The sequence below is a fragment of the Diceros bicornis genome, chromosome 41 (assembly GCF_020826845.1).
Source record: "Diceros bicornis minor isolate mBicDic1 chromosome 41, mDicBic1.mat.cur, whole genome shotgun sequence".
Taxonomy (NCBI): domain Eukaryota; kingdom Metazoa; phylum Chordata; class Mammalia; order Perissodactyla; family Rhinocerotidae; genus Diceros; species Diceros bicornis.
In genome coordinates this window covers 4,782,812-4,800,887 of record NC_080780.1, presented here as the reverse complement: position 1 = coordinate 4,800,887, position 18,076 = coordinate 4,782,812, and the positions used below count along the sequence as shown (strand labels likewise).

The 18,076-nt window shown below is 43.5% G+C and overlaps 1 protein-coding gene across 1 annotated transcript in view; it reads right to left on the bottom strand.

The window, feature by feature from the left end:
• ABCA13 (ATP binding cassette subfamily A member 13) overlaps positions 1-18,076 on the bottom strand; it is a 448,014-nt gene that overhangs the window by 261,257 nt on the left and 168,681 nt on the right. The gene's annotated exons all lie outside the window — the stretch shown is intronic.

The window sequence follows — 18,076 nt, the reverse complement described above, 5'->3', positions numbered from 1 at the left end:
AGATTAAAGAGGGCTTGGGAGTCCAACCACATCTCCCTGGAGTCATGAGGAGACCCTCAAAATGGCACAGGTCACACCAGGTCGGGACCTGAAAAGCACCCACCACAGAAAAGAGAGGATTGATTGTTCCAGCTCCTGGCCCAAGGACAGGACACGAGCTCCTCCTTGGCGCAAAGCTGGAGCCCTGGGCATCGCTGCCTCCATCCCTCCCTGGTCCTGCATCTCTCCTGCTCTGCTTGGCTGCCAGCTGTCTGAAACAGTACAGGAAAGCTGCAGCAGTTCTAAACTTCTCCCTTCTGCCTTCATATGAACCTGAGGGGCTTGGATTTGCACAATGTCTGTGTTATTTGCCCGCCCTGGGGAGGCATGATCCTCTATTTCTAAGGATGGCACAAGCCGGGGAAAATACCAGTGGGTGTATAAAATGATTCTTCTAGTCAAAAGATGAGGCCAATGTATGAATCAGAATAAAGGTCTTTAACGGAATTGATTTAATGTAAGATAGGAGAAAATGTGGAAAATCGCTGCTTTGTATTTTCAAGACAAGTCAAGGAAAGTAGAGAAGATGGTGATGAAGAAGGAACCATCTGACAGGAGGAGACGCTACCTGAAGACTGAACCACAGCTGCTGAATTCAAGGCAAGAGTGGGACAGCCCGGAAGCGTTCTGAATACGTCAATAGAACAAGTCGCCATGCAGAACAGACCTGTGACACCTTCCCAGCACTCAGAGGAGAGCCGTGAGACAAAGAAGAAAAAGGAAAAATTAGAGGCACTCTAGGACAGACACAGGAGAGCTAAGCTGACGAGGATTCAGAGCCCAGGAGAGGGGGCCAGAGAATGGAGTCAGTCATCATAGAAGGAAGAAAACTCATTGTTGCTTCCTGAGTCTGCAAATTTAAAGAGCATTTCTTATAATCAGCAATTATTAAAAAGTGGCCAGTGCCTAACAACCTTGTGAAACTTGGAATTCTAATTAAAAGAATAAATACTACATGCATCGAGGAGTACACAAGAAGTTTCTTAAAAAGGAACAAAAATTAATGTGGTTTCAGACAGCTTCTCTGCAAAATTAAAGGTCAGTAGACAATGAAGCAGAATCTACTGAGTTTTGAGGGGGAAATAATGTCAACCAAGAATTCCTATGTCCAGCCAAGCTATGCTGCAAAAGCAAAGACCACAGAGTCATCTTCAGACATCCAAGGAGAAGAAAATCATACTGCCAGTGAATGCTCCTGAAAAAGCTACCTGAAGACAACCTGAGCAAAAGTTAAAGCAACATGACAAGAATATCAAAATGATGATGAGCCATGAAACCATTCAAATAGAGAATTAATTTTAAATAATGGTTAACAAAGCTCTAAACCTAATCCAAATGCCAATAATAATTTTTGAAGTAAAAAATTATAAAAATTATGATATAAAATTATAATAAAAATTATAATAGAAAAGTTATAATAAAAATTATAAACACCAATCGTTTACTATTACGATAGTGATTGTCAGTGTAATGGTAATCTGTAAATATTCTAGGCTCCATCAATGAAAGGCAGGAGGGGTTAGGCAGGGGAGGAGAGAAAGTAAAGGTATGCACAAGTTCTCACACAAGAAAGAACTGATTCCCAGTACTGATAACTGGGGAGAGGATACGCATGATATTAAAAACCAGAAGGTAGCAAACAAAGGAGAAAAATAGATTCTAGAAAACAATTTCCTTTGGCAAAAGAGAGGAAAAAAAATAATGACAAGGCAACCATAAATTGTAAAACCATAAAGGAGGATGACAAAAATAACACTAAAGTTGCCAGTTATGACAATAACTTTGAATAGGTAAAAAGTCCTAATTCAGAGGCTAAGATTTTTAGGCTCCTTTAGTTAAGTTAGTCAATAGTTATTGAGGGTCTATGAGCCAGGCACAGGTGTAAGTGCTCAAAATATAGCTATGAACAAAATAAAACCTTTTTCTTAGTTAATATTATGTTCTATTACAGAGACAAATCTATCAAAGCCAACTGTATATTTATATTGAATTGTAGACAAAACATTTTTAAAATCAAGCAAAAACAAAATCACTGTAAACATTAATAGCAGACAAAATCAAAGTCATGGCAAAAAGGATGAATGGAACAAAGATCATTTCATTGTGAAAAACATTTACAGTTCACAATGATTAGTATTTAGGCACCCAATAACAGATCATTAAAATATATAATTACTACCAGAAATAAGAAAAGAATTTGATAAGAATTGGACAGTAGGAGATATTAATGTGCTGCACTGAGCCTTTGCAAGACCAGGCAGAGAGTACTTGAAAACTCGAGTCCTGAACAAGATCTCTGTTTTGGATTAAAACCCTGGCTCTGCTCCTTATTTGCTGCGTGGTCTCCAGCCAAGTTACTTAAACTCTCAGCTTTAGGCCTCAAGAAAAATGGGGGTAGAGGTTATTGTGAATATTATAAATTAATGGTCTAATATCTTGGCACCAGGCCTGGCACATGGTAAATGCTCAGTAAATACCACTTATATTGGTCAAAACTGCACACAGAGAAGCAGTGGTTGGATAGCGTTATTAATGCAACCAATTTAGAAGATCTACAAAAATCTTAAATCTACAAATAGAGAATACACAAGCATACACCATATATATGTATAATACATTTTATATATTTATGAATATATATTTACATAGCCAGTTGTTGCAACTTAAACAGGTTAAATATTGTGATTTATTTTATATATACATACACTCACTTTTCAAATACCCAAGAAAAATTTACTGAAACTAATAATATGCTAGGGCACAAAGAAATTGCCAGTAAAATCCCCAAACATATAAATTATTTAGGTGTGTACAATGAAATTAAAAATTCTTAGCAAAAGTGTGTGCAAGCACCTTTAAAATCAACAAATTAAAAATTTTAAATATTATCATAAATAACTCTTGAATTATAGGACATTATTTAGGAAATGATTATATAAGAAATAACAAAGACATTAGCTATAAAAATATATTGGATATAACCAAAATTCAGACCCAAATAAGTTTGTTATTGAGTCAAAAAGTGAAAATTAATCAACAAAGCATTCACTGAATCTATCAATAAAATAATAATATAGCAAATATGAGGAAAGCAGAAAGAAGAAATTTAAAAAGATAAACTACAAAATAAATGACTTGGAGAAAAAGGAAAATAATAAATACGCGAGCTATTAACTTCAATAAACAATAAAATACACAAATCTCTGCAAAGTCTAATTTTAAATTACTTAATATTTATTAAAATATTAGGCTGCATCTAGATAGTAACACTAAATATTAATTTAAATATTTAAAATAACTGAAACACTAATACTTAAATAATTTAAAAAAACTTAATAATATTAGAAAACAAAGCTACTAAATATGAAAAATTCCTATAACATATACAGAGGAATATTTCTAAGCAAAAGAATGCCATCTCTGCGATCTTAGATTTTAAAATCCCAGTGAAATGTAGTTTTAAAAAGAAAATGACAAATTACCAATAAGCTGTAGGAAAACCTCACATGAATCAAACGTGAGCTGTGTCCCCCGGCGAGGTCTAGAAACAATGACCAATAGCAATGCACTTCCTTAGCACCAAGAGTGTGATTGACAAATGCTATTTTCCTTTAAAAGAAATCAGAACTTGTCAGAGAAGTGGCTGATTCCAGGACTGAGGTGAGAAACAGACATGAGACTGGAGAATCTCCTCCTACCAGATAGCAGAGCAGCTGTCAAAGAGCACTACAGTCATGCAAAAGAACCTAGAAAAAGAGGGCTTGTCCAGACAAGACAAGGTAACCTTGTTTCTCCTAGCTCCTGCCTGCCAAGTACCTCCATACACCCTGGAAACAACGCAAGAGGCTTCCAAAGAGAATTTGGAAAGGTGGAAGGAGGAGGCAAGATGGTGGGGGACCCTAGGACTGGAGGCACAACACAGCAGAAGGGTGTCTTATGACCCCCACTCAACAGAAGCTGACACAGACCCTGCCTTTCCCAACCAACAACCCGGCAATAGAATGCAGCCCAGGTAGGCTCATTGCTTCCCTGGATGGACTAGGACTCCTGCTGAAAACACCATCAAGGGAATTAGTCAGAACACTTGCTGATAATAAGCAGCCAGGGAAACTTCTCTTTTTCCCTCGGGAGGGTGGAGAAGATGGGGTGGATCAGCCTGGAGAGCTTGCCACAACAAGCGCCCAGCCCCCAGACACTGAGCAGCTGAGAGACGGTAGCAAGGGATTTCTGCCACAACAAGTCGCCTGGTCTGGACACCCTCCCTGTCCCCACAGCTGGAGGGCTCCTGATACAGCAAAGTTTGGCCTGCTGCATCCTCTCCTGTCCAAGACTCCAATCCCCCATGTGGAGGAGAAACCCCTCTGCTCCTTCAGGCAGCAGCATGAGTGACAGTGGGAGCCTCAAAGGGACCCGATAAACCACACAGGTAGAAATAACACCACAAAGACTGTGACAATTAAACTGTTGTTGGAATCACATCCCACAAAAGAGGCTGAGACATGTCTGTTAAACCTAAGTAGGATGACTGCCTGTAAAAATAAAAGATTTTTACAGAATCTCCTAACATAATAGCCAAAATGTCCACAATACAATTTAAAATCACCCGTCATACAAAGAACCAGAGAAAATACAAATTGAATAAGAAAAGCAATCAACTGATGCCAATATCAAGATAAATCAGATGTGGGAATGATCTGGCAGGTATTTTTAAAGCAATCATCATAAAAATGCTTCAACAAGCAATTAAAAGTTGTTTTGAAATGAATTAAATAGCAGAAAATCTCAACAAAGAAATAGAAGTTATGAAAAAGATGGAAAGCACATGGCTAATACAGAACTGAAAAAAGCAAACAGACATTTTAAAAAACTCACCGGATGGTCTGAAGTAGAAGAGTGGAAGTGACATAGGATAGAATCATTGAACTTGAGGACCAATCGATATGCTTACCCAATCTGAGCAACAGGAGAAAACAGATTGATAACAAAGTGAACAGAGCCTCAGGGACCTACCTGTATGACAATAATAAAAGATTCCATATTCGTATCATTGGAGTCCCAGAAGAAGAGGAGAAACAGAGTGGGGCTGAAAGACCATTGGAAGAAATAATGGCTGAAAACTTCCCAAAACTGATGAAATACCAAAACCTATAGAATTAAGAACCTGAGCAAACTCCAAATGGGATAAACTGAGAGAAATCCATACCGAGCCGAATCATAATTAAACTTCTGAAAACCGAAGACGGAAAAGTCTTGCAAGCAACCCAAGAAAAATGGCACATTACTGATAGAGGACATCAACTCAAAAGTCCACAAATTTCTCATCCGAAACCATGGAGGCTAGAAGAAAATAGTCCAACATTTTTAGTGCTGTGGGAAAAGAATTGTCAACAGTGAATTCTGTACCCAGGTGTAAATATCCTTCAGGAATGAAGGGAAAATAAAGTCATTCTCAGATGAAGAAAAACTAAAAAGATTGAAGAAGTTCCTCAAACAGAAAGGAAAGATGATAAGGAATCTTGGAGCATTGGGAAGGAAGAAAGATCAGAAATATGGGTAAATACAATAGACTATCCTTCTCCTCATGAGTTTCATAAATCGTATTTGATGATTGAAACAAAAATTATATCCCCATCTGATAGTAAAGACAATGCTATTTAAAAATGGGGAAGTGGGGTTTCCACACATGACTCAAAGTGATAAGATGTCAATACCAGTAGATTGTGACAAGTCCCGTGTATGCTGTCATACCCAGAGCCATCACACAAAGAGACACAGTCAAAAGCACTATGAATAAGTCATTTTTAGGATAGGATCTTAAAAAAAATGTTCAAGTAATCCACAGTAAGCCAAGAAAAGAAAAAGAGGACACAATAGCCAAAAGTTGGAAACACCCCAGGTGTCCTTCAGTGTGTGAATGGTCGGATAAACTGTGGTCCATCCACACCATGGACTGTCACTCAGCAATAAAAATTAATATATGTATGCTATGGACAAATCTCAAGGGAATTATGCTGAGTGAAAAAGTCCAATTCCAAAAGGTGACGTACTGTATCATTCCTCTTATACGACAATCTTGAAATGACAAAAGGATAGAAATGCAGAACAGATCAGGGGTTGCCAGGGGTCAGAGATGGGGCAAGAGTGGTAGAGGAACACAGGGGGTGTGGTTATGAAAGGGTGACAGGGGAGACCCCTTGGTGAGGGGACCATCTGCATTGGCTCTGGTGATGGTACACAGACATACCTGGGGATAAAGTTACCTAGCACTCTACACGTGGTACAAGTCACAGTGAAGAAACCTGAGTGAGATCCGCAAACTCTATCCATGTCAGAACCCTGGTTGTGCCGCTGTGCTATAGTTTTGCGAGATGTTACCACTGGAGAAACCGAGTAAAGGGTTCATGAGATCTTTCTGTGGTGTTTCTTACAAATGCTTGGGAATCTACAATTATCTCAAATAAAAACCAATTTTTTAAAAGGATATAGAAGCCTAATTGAAGTGGTATCCACTGGCCACACAGGGCTAATTTGAGCATCACAAAGAATCAAGACTGCGATGGACTGAAGTACATGAATAGGTTTAAATCCATGAGTCCACGATGGTTTTAACAGCTCCCCCTCAGAAGATTATAGGGAGACGATGAGGCTCAGAGCGCAGAGCCCCGCGGAGAGTGGGCCATGATTCTCAGAGATCCCATGATTCCAGTCTTTTTTCACTTTATCTCATTGGGAGAAATAACTAGGTTTCACCTGTATACCACCTACTAACTGCTGATTTTAGAAAATGCCCCAAGACCTTTCCTCCCTGCAGTTTTTTTAATTTGAAAAATCAAGAAAAAGAAATCAAAAGGTGACTGAGTCATAGCGTGAGATGTTAGCTGTGGGTTTATTTTCCTGTTGCATCCATCATTTTCTTATTTATAGCACCTCTTCCCTCCTTTGCATTCAGACATTTTGCTTATTGCTTTTAAGGGAAGATTTGAAAAGGAAGCGAGGGGGGATATAAGGAGTAGCGAAAAGAAAGAGGATATTTTTTTCTTACCTGGCCAGAATCAGGAAGGACAAGACCCAGAGAGGGAACAGCCCTTCCCCTCAACCTATTTCACTCCAAAGAGGCCTCTCCTCCCCATCTTGATGGGATAGGGGAAAGAGGAAGGTCACTCTGTGATCCCAGAAACAAAGGAGACCTGTGCCAACCCTCCCCAGAACAAAGGGCATAGCTGGACGTGGGCATCTAGGCAGAGGGATGTGGCCAGCATCCTCTGGATGACAAGGCTCACATCAGATGCTTTGTGTCCTCTCAAGTTGATGCACAAGTCGAGTGTAACAAGAGATGATGAGGTGGGAAGACCCCTGGGATTCTATCATACATGCATCTTTTGCTACCTGTGCCAAATTCCAAGTGCTCAAAGGAGTCCATGAGGACTTTCTGCTCTGTTCCTCAGGAACCTCGTTCCAAACCCAGAGGAGACACTGCTCTCCGCTCCTCGTATGTCTCCCTGAAACTGTCTATACATTAACAAGAAGAGATGCACATGTTTGTAATCTGATTTTCTTCACTCCTACTACCCACATTCTTCTGCACATTGCCTGAAGTTCATTTGGCAGTAAATCTTTCAGATCGGTCTACATCTATCTCTTTCTTTTTATAAGCTGCATGTTTTCCATTTTATGAATATGCCAAGATTTATTTACCAATTCCCTACTGATGGCCAGGTTGTTTCCCAATTCTTGTGCTTAAAAACAAAGATGCAATAAATATCCTTGTTTTCATGTGTGAATGTATGTTTTCTAACACTGATAGGTATTTCCAACATAGACATTATGCCAGCATACTCCCACCAGCAATGTATGAGTGCGTCTTTCTCCTAACACTCTCAGCCAGCTCAACGTGTTATCAATTTTTTGGCCTTTATCATTCTGATATGGTATCTCACTTTGGGGATTTGCATTTCTCTTATTATGAATAAGTTTGAGCATCTCTTCACATATGTAACAGCCATCTAGGGTTGTTGTTTTTATTTCCTTCTTTGCAAACTCTATGTTTATATTCTTTGCTCATTTTCTAATGGGCTGTTTTAGTGATTAATTAATTAAAATTTTGGCACATACAGCCCCATTCCCAAATGGACAGGATCTATCTCCAGGCGGCTCTGAGAGGACCCATGGTGAGGAGGCCTGGTGAGGACAATGTACACCTGTGCCCCCCATCCTATCACCTCTCTGTGTAGATATCACTTTTCAGAGTCAAAGGAGTGCTGACACCACCTTTACGTGCTGTCCTTTACCCGGGACTGAATGACCTAGAGGAGCCCAAGAGGAGTTTGAGTCAAAGGACATGATTTTCTGTCCCAGTTTGGCCAAAGACTGGCCGGGAGACCTTGAGGGAACTGTCTCAGCTCTCGGGGCCTCATTTGTAAAGTGGACAGAGCAATAACACTGGTCTCTTACGGCGGTTGAACGTGGTTGTCTGTTTGTTCTGTGCCCTCCATCTCATGGTTATTAGCTTAATTAACCCAGGGCATTGGATTTGAAGGACAGAATGATGGAAGCGCACAGACATCCTATGTCTATGAAAGAGCCATGTCCATCCCTGGGTTGGGTATTATTTCATTTCACAGAACAAGTATATTCATAGACCAACTGATATTACTTTTTAGGGAACTGCTGTTTTACAGGGGAGTATACCAGATAAGTCTATCCTTAAATGTAATTACTTCTCTGGGCAACTTTGCTGCATTTCAATAAAATGCTCCATGTCAGATATTTTCACCCATCTGAGAGCCTCACTCCGGGGTAAACCACTGAAGCCTTGCTTTCGGAGCACTGATGAGGTGCCTGCAGTCAGAGAGACGATGCTATGAATGCCATTCCCTTTACAGGGCTCCCTGGGGATGGTCTCTGCCTGCCCAGGGTCTTCTGGTCCCCCTTTCACACTGCTCTGGTCATATAAACAGTCCTATGTGCAGGGCCCATGCACCTCCAGCCACGCCGGCTGTATCCAGTCCCACACCGCTCCCACTTCCCTGACATTTTTCATCTTTGAGCGTCATAGAGCCAAGCATTCTCATTTCCACTCAAGTTACTTAATCATCAGGCTTTATGTCCACTTAATGGTAAAAGTAGCTATAGCCTTGTGTTCATCTTTCACCTGTGACTTCACCCTCATCCTCCCAGAGGTGCCTCTTTGAAGGCAGAATTCTGAGGATGGAGGAAAGGCCACGCATTACTACACAAAGCCATAAAAAATGTGGTAAGTGTGCTTAATTAGGTACTCAGTATCCCAGATTGATGACAGTAAAAGAGGCTGTAGTGTGCAGGATCCTGCCTATTTGATAGCCTAACGCTATTAATATGACTTGATGAAAGGACCCTGGCTGGAGAGTCCGATGAGCTTGGATAGAACCATATACTTCCATTTACCAGCTAATAAACTTGGGAACGTAAACCTCTCCAATCCTTACTATTTTTAATCTATCAAATGGGTCTAATAACGCTTACCCACCTGGTTCTTGTGAGAAGTACATGAGACAGAATTTGGGAAAGTACCCGTGATGGTTCCTTGAACCTTGTAGAAGTAAGTGCTCAATAAACAGTGGTTCAATTTGCCTTTAAGACAATGAAATTGTTGACGCGAGTGCCAGAGCTATGAGCAAATGTAAAACTCTCCATCTGTCCTCCTCTTGTGCCCCAGATCCAATCAGAACCCACTACACCAGCGCTGAGATTGAAAGCCAGTCTCTCCCCATCATAACCTGATAGTCCAGTTCAGAAGCTTGAGGCCACCTCCTCCCACACGCAGCAGTCTTCCACACCCACTCTATCACTGGGAATCTGTGTCTCCTTTACCCCATGGTAAGTTCATCTGAGGGTAGAAGCTGAGTTTTACTCAGATGTGAATCCCCACTTGGGGAATACAGTGAAGTATAACAAAAAAAAAAATGGAAAAACAGACCTGGGTTCAAAAACCATCTCTGCCACCCGTTGAGAGATTTTGACAAGCCTACTAACCCCTAAGACTCACCTGCAAAATGGATATGACAACTGCTAATTCCCTTCACAGGTATGAGGCACAGATGAGGTCCCCAGCTAACAGAGCTCTTAGAGGAGTCAGGATTACAGTAGGTAATTCTCCCCCAATCTCTCTCCTTATACCTCTTCTCAATCTAGCTTTGATACACTAAAACTTGTATTTGAGAACCAGCGAGCTTTGTGGGAGCTCTTCATGCTTCAAAAGTCTCATTTCTCTAAAATGAAGAAACCAACTTAGAACTGGCTATGCCATAACTGGCACATAACTCAAGTTACCATCTCTCTACTTCAAATTCACCCTTCATTGCCAGTTCTGTAATAACAGAGTTGGGCCCTTTGCTAGCTGGCACAATGCTAAGCTTTGCCAGTAGAGAGCCCTGGAAGGACACTAGAGGAGGAAGCATTTTCTCTTCCTGATTCCACTGTGATGCTTCTGGCAGGCTCCTACAGAGCCAGCCCCTGGCTTCCTGAGTGCACAGCTTTGCTAGTGCTTGGCTCCTGCCGTGTACATGGCCTGCAGCACATAGCATCCTCCTGTGGGCATCCCAGGTTGTGTTTTCCCAGGGAGTGCTGCTGGTGTGGCACCTCCCCAGGCGTGCCTTTGTGCAGCTTTCTCTGAGAGTCACGAAATGTAGAGCTTCTCCTGGCACCCCAGGGTGCAGATTCCCAGCAAGCACCACCAGTGGGGCACCTCAGTGACCTCTGCCATCCAGTTGACCATGGCTGTGCTCTTCCAATTGAGGTCTGGACCCCAACCCTGGGTGGGGAGCCACTTCTAGTGTTGTTCCTTCTTTGGATGCACTACCCAGCCCTAGGGGTGGGGCTACTTGCTGTGTCTGCCATGCTACCTTCTTTAGAGTTCTCTTCACATCACTAACCAATTCTTGTTACTCTGATACCTTGTTACACTAAAAATTCTTTATATTAAACTTCCCTTGTTGTTTATTATGATTGGATACACTGGAAAATAACCAAATGGACACTGTGCTCAGAAAACAGCAAAAATGCATATGCCATGAAAAGAGCTAAGAAGAAAAGGCAATGAAATGTCTTAAGTACGCCAAGATCACTTAAAATGTCAAAAACTATAGTTTTAAAACCAGTGTGATATTTAACAAAACTATTAGGATGTGGAGCTAGCAGAGATGAAAAGCCACAGGAGGTAACCCTGGGGCTTTGGGGAGGTTGAGGCAGGGATGCCAAGGCTCTCACACCTCATCTGAAGCGGGGCTCTGTGCAACGAGCACGGAGCGGCCACAGTCACCAGGTGGGCTAGTGGAGAGACTCCTGCTTGGCTCTCCTTCTTTGGCTCATGACCCAGCACAAATCCCTGTTTATAGAATGCACCTGGACCAAAAGGAGAGCTGGAACTCTGCCATCCCAGACCAGCTGGCACCTACAGCTTCCTCGCCACCAGCAGCAGGCTGTCCTCGGTCCCCAGAAATTTGCTCAGGCACCAATTAGCAGGCCCCACATTGATAGGTATGCCTCATGTCTGCTTCAGTAACTTTAGAGCAAACTATTTTCAGAATAAAAAAGACATTCTTGGTGCTCTGATGGAGGAGGTCTCTAGTGACCACAGGAATATGGAAGAACACTTGGTTCAATGTTTAGGGAAAGTACTTTAATTAAGAAAGCAAGGTAAATCATATCTTCTCCTCCTCCGACGGGCCCTGAAAACAGAGATCTTCATACGTCAATGCATACTTCATAACAAGCTTTAAAAGCAACTTCTGTGCACCAGCACACTGCGCTAGGCTCTACAGGTGACACCAATGAGTGAGATGGGACCCCGCCCCTTCAAGTTCACAGGGACTCAAGCACCATGTATGGCAGGCATCAGGATTCACAGGGGAGTTCACACAGGACCCAAGTGGCAGGTGACCGAGGAGTGGCCCTCCGGCGGGTTTCTGTATGCATATTGTTTATTTTTTAGTATCAAGCCCTAAGTTCATGCAGTAATTAGCAAACTAGCCTCCCTTGGGCTACTATTTTTCATGTGATTCCGTAACCAGCTGCAGAACCACAAGGACAGAATTTGCAAGTTTCCTAGATGGCTCCAAACATTTCCATCGTCAGGTGGTAAAAGAGAATTTGAAAGTGGCAGTAGTATGGGCTGAACTGTGTCCTCCTCAAATCTATATGTCAGAGTCCTAAGCCCCAGGACCTCAGAATGTGACTGCATTTGGAAATGGGGTCATTAAGTGGGTAATTAAGTTAACATGAAGTCACTAGGCTGAGCCCTAATCCAATAGGACTGTTGTCCTTACAAGAAGAGGAGATGAGGACACAAACACACACAGAGGGATGACCATGTGTGGACACAGGAGGAAGATGGACAGCTACAAGCCAAGGACAGAGGCCCCAGGAGAAACTGACACTGCCAAAACCTTGATTTTCGACTTCTAGCCTCCAGAACTGTGGGAAAATAAGTTTATGTTGTTTAAGTCACGCAGTCTGTGTACTTAGTTACGGCAGCCCAAGCAATACACAGGCAGTATATCACAGAGTTCAAACTAACAGATTTGGCCTGAATTCCCTCTCCACCACTTTGCAAGCTATGTAATTTATCCTCTCTCAGCCTTGATTTTGCTGTCTGTATAAATGGGGATAATATCAGTACCCACTTCCAATGGTTGCTGTGAGGAGTAAATGAGATGATCCATGTAGTGTGCCTGGCCAAGCGTCAATGAATTAAAGTAATAACCACAGTGGACCACTCTCTCTGGTCACACTCACCATTACTAGACTCAGACAAGACCATTGTTGATCACATCAAAGCACAACTACCGCCATGATGGAAGGGGAGCCCACTGGACTCAGAGAGGGCAGAGGGCTTGGCATGTAGTTTATTCTGTCCATGATGTATTTAAATACAGGAATGTTTTTGACTCAAATGGGCACGAGAGCCATATAACCACTCTTCTTTAATTTATTCAACAACTGTTGGCTTACTGTGTACCTAGCACTCTTCTAGTTACTGGAGATGGTGGTCATTACAACAAACAAAACCCCACCTGTCATAGGGCCTGTGTTCTAGGGGAGACAAATAATAAACAAGCAGACACATGAACAGATGAGATCATTTCAAGTAGTGATAAAAGCAAGACAGCAGTCATAATCACCAAAGACTAGAAACAACCCAAATGTCCTTCAGCAGGTAAATGGATGGACAAACATGGCGCATCCACACCGTGGCAATAAAGCAAAGTCAACCACTGATACATGCAACAAACTGGATGCATATCAAGGGCCTTTGCTGAATGAAAGAAGCCAGTCTCTAAACTTACAGGCTGATGAGACTGCCTATAAGGCATTCTCAAAAAGACAGAACTATAGTATCAGAGAACAGATCAGGGGTCACCAGGGGCTACAGGTGTGAGGATGATGAGACTACAAAGGGACAAAATGAGGGGCTTATTTTGGGAGGAGCGATGGAACTGTTCTGTACCCTGACAGAACAGTTTGTAGGGGTGGTTACATGAATCTAGACAAGTGTTAGAACTGTACACACATAAAAAGTCAAACTTACTATATTTAATTAAAAGGTAAAAACACACAGTGCCCATTAGAGGGTACCTGGAAGGCGGGAGTGGCATAGGTGGGGTCAGGTGGGACCCCACCACATTCCAGCTCTTGAGAAGGTTGGGAAGGAGGCTCCGGGCAGAGGGAGAGTTTGTGGAAAGCCGCAGGTAGACACCAGCTTGGAGCCCCACAAGGGCTGGAACTCCCAAACCCTGAGTAGGGGGACGGGGGAGGTGGCGGGGAGAGGGGAGATAGCTGCCTGGGGACCACTGGTGGTCCATCTCTGACCAGTGCCATGTACTGAGGCCCACTCTGACCAGTGGAGGGGTCCCTTGCCACAGGGTGGTCAAGGATGCATCTCACGACACTCTGGGACCTGAAGGGAGAGTGACCTTGACTCTGCAGGTGCGTGCAGACCACAGAAGTACAGCGGGAGGGACATGAGGATACGTGAGGAGAGTTTCTCCATCTGGAGCAGCGTTGGAAGACTGGCTCATTGACACAGCTGGGTGGACCAAAGTCACTATTAGAGTTCTTCCTACAGACTGCTTCCCAGCAGACCAGCGAGCATGCAGATGATGAAGGTGACCTGCTATTTTCTAGGACCTGCTATGGACACCTGTTAGGCATTCACACACGTGATGCTACAAATAGCTAACACCCCACTGCTTGGGTCTGCAGAGAAAAGGTAGTTTTCTATTTCCTGGAGCAGGTCTCACTTTCACCCACTGGTGTGTTGTTGCAGCGGTGGTAGCAGGTGCGGCAGGAGGCCCCAAACTATCTGCTGACAGCAGAACACCTGGCCCCACCTGGGAAGCCTCGGGCTGCTCTCTCTCTGCACCTTCCTTCTCATCTCAGCTCCTACTCTTTGACACTTGGCCTCTCCTCTAGTTGCCCCTCTGGCTCCAGCCTGGGGCTGAGGTCTCCTTGTCCCCTGCTGCTGCAGGCTCACAGCATCTCTCAGAGCCAACTGAACACCTGGGCTTAGGACATGGGCATGAGGGAAAGTCTGGCTCCCTTCCCCCCAAACTCAGAGAGGCTAATTCAGGCACCCTCCCCCTGCCTGACCACTCCTTCAGGGCCACCACGTTGGCTTAGGGGCCCAGCTGATGACTGCCCCCCTTTCCAAGAAACACATAGGAGTAAGGCCAAGACCTTCTGCTCTCAGCTTCTCCCATGACTCACAGCCCCTGCTCAGCACCATCACCAGGAGAGGGGGCTTGGACATACCCTGACCACGGGCCATCCTTACTCTGTCCCTCTCTTCCCTTGGGCCCCCATTCCCTCTTGTCCAGCTCTATAAACCCCTTTATACTGGGGTTTCTCAAGCTTGGCACCACTGACATCCTGGGCCAGATCATTCTTCCTTGTGGGGGCCACCCTGTGCATTGTGGGGTGTGTAGCAGCATCCCTGGCCTCCACTCACTAGATGCCAGTAGACCCCCACCCCCAGAGTGACACAAAAAATGTCTCCAGATGTTGCCACAGGTCCTCTGGGGGGCAAAATCACCCGACACTACCCTAGCTGAGAACCACTGGTGGTTGCCACCTCTTCCTCCTTCCTAAGGTGACATTCACTCTCCCCATTCCCCCAAGGAGCAATAGCAGAATGTTTTTCCGAAAATAACCAAACTACATTCGTTTACTATTTTCTAAATATTATTTCTGATATTTTCTCTAATCCTCCAAACTGCACTACAAGGTAGTTAATATTAGCTCAGTTTACGAGTGAGGACAGTGAGCACCAGAGTTCAAATAACTTTTCCAAGGGGGATCAGGTTAAGACAAGAGTCTCATCTCACCAAGCCCGCAATTCTCGTAGGGAGTGACAGCTAATCCTCTGTGCCGTGGGGAGTAGGACATGTCTGATGATCCGCTTATAACCCCATTTCTGGCACGCTGCTTATTCTTGGGCATGCACTCCAATTCTTTTATCTGTGTTTACTTTTATCATCTCTCTTACACCTCAAATGATGTCTTCATGTTGTTCTCCAATTTTTGCATCAACCTGGGGCCAAAACCAGCCACAATCTGACCCACAATATGAAAAGAGAATACTGATGTATTGGAGTCTCTTGAATAATAACATGGAAATACCATTGATTCCGTTGTAAATATTGAGCCTGAAACCCTCAGGGTACAGGTCAAGTTTAGCCATCGCTTTCTGGGGTCGCGGAAGCACTGGATCCAGCGCCATCTGCACATAGCTCTGGGGAGGGAGTGGCAGGGGGCGCATCCCCCCAGTTAGGGGGTACCAGAACCTAGATGGGGAAGGGCTTGATAAGGGCCCTCAAGTGATTGTGATGTAGCCCCGTGAGGAGCAGTCTCCCAGATGAGATCGTGATCTCTCTCAAGCTTTCATTTTACTGACAGGAAAGAAGCTCGTTAAAGGGAGAGTGATAAGCCCAAGGACTCACAGATGGTTAGGACAGGGAGGACCAAACTCAGCCTCCCCAACATGCATGCATGTTCTTGCCACTACATCATGCTTCTGGGTGCTGCCCTCAGTGTTACAGGTTGAACATGAAGTTACCAATTTTTATACATTTTTTTCCCTACAAAAGTGACAACTTCCTATGGTCCCACCTAATAGGAAATAGTAGAGAGAATAAGACTAAATAGCAAATAATTTACAATATGGGCTACTCCCTCCTTACAGATGCTGTTGCTTCACATGACACAGGTGGCAAAGCTTCTAGGGTCCCCCAGCCACGTGGGACATTAGACCAGGAGTCTAGTGACTGGAACCAACTTCTATAAAGCTAAATAGCCTTGGCTGACTGCTAGAATAATTCATCCCAGCTACAATGCCATAAAGTTAGCTTTTTAAGTACAAAAACAGGACCCTTACATGTGAAGTCATTAGCCACATCGACTAAGTGAAAAAGATAGCAGCTCATAATACTGCCTATAAAATCTAAAAGGGAATAAGAAAGAACCAGTGAAATCTTTGGTGATTCTTCTAATGTCCTCACTGCTCTCAGAGCACACGAGGCACGTTCCCTCCCCACCCGTCTGTCCTGACTGACCTTCCTCCCTCCTCCTGCGGATGGAGGCCTACATGCCCCCTCCCTCCAAATGCTTTTCCAATGCTTTTGGAGGATGAGTTACTCTCCTCTCTGTGCCCTGCCACACTGAATGAATCTCATCATATTGTATCTAAATTGTTTCTTTGATGTTTGTCTTCTCTTTCGCCTCTTCAGGGTGAGCTCTTCAGAAGCAGAGGCTGTCATACCAATTGTTGTATCACAGAATATAGCACAGTATATAATACTATAGTAATATATATTTTTAATAATATTAATGTATGTGTTAGTGCTGCCGAGTCGATTCCAACTCCTAACGACCCTGTGTTCAGCACAGCGGAACCCTGCCCGGTCTTTTTGCACCATCCTCTCACCTTCTAGTGCTATGTTAGAAAATGCTCCACTGCTATTCATAGGGTTTTCATAGCCAGTTTTTTGGAAGTGGGTGGTCAGGTCCTTCTTCCTAGTCTGTCTTAGTCTGGAAGCTCCACTGAACCCTGTCCACCATGGGTGACGCTGCTGGCATTTGAAATCCCAGTGGCACAGCTTTCAGCATCACAGCAACACGCAGCTATAACAGTATGACAACGGGCAGATGGTTGTGTGGTTCCCTGACTGGGAAATGAACCCAGGCAGCACCGTGACAGCACTAGATCTTAACTACTAGACCATCAGGGCTGGCTACTAATGTATAATAATATAATCATAAAAAATAAACTCATGGCCTATTTTTTAAATTTGAATTTAAAATAAAGCTATGGTCTAAAGCCATTTTCTATGAAATTTCTACAATATCCACAGCTCATGAAAGGTTAATGTGCTAAGGGAATCACAATAAGGTGGGCTTTGGCTCCAGGCCTGGCCTGAGTGCCTGTCCGAAGCACAGCCCTGGAATGGCAGCGGAGGCCAGAGCGCCCGCCCAGCAGAACAGCTAATTCCTGGCGGATATCTAGAGTAATATCATTTCATTGTGAGAGTCCAGGCTTTTGGTAAATACCCCTCCCAAAGGACATTTTCAAGATAACAACAGAAGTTATTAAACACATTCAGAATAAGATGAGGCAAATGCAGCCCTGAGCTAAGTGCCATGTGCGACAGAGCCCTCGGGGGCTGCTAATGTGCAGCCCCGGGGGGCAACCTCGGGCTGGAAAGGACAGACTCGTACAAGCTAGTTTGATCAGAAATAACTCAACTGCTCATATGACCACACACCACCCCTAACTTTTTAAAGTTAATACTATTTGAAGTTTGAGGTTTATCACTAACAGAACGTGGTATCTCCTTTTCTGGATTGACGGTAGGATCAGATAATTCCGTGTCCTCTGTCAGGTTCCCTAAAGGTGCCTGCACGCTTATGTGCCACCGTCAGACAGGAAAACAAGACCCCTGGAAAAAACACATGATCATTTCAAAAGAAAGTACAAATATGAATAATAATAAATCCTGTGTGAATA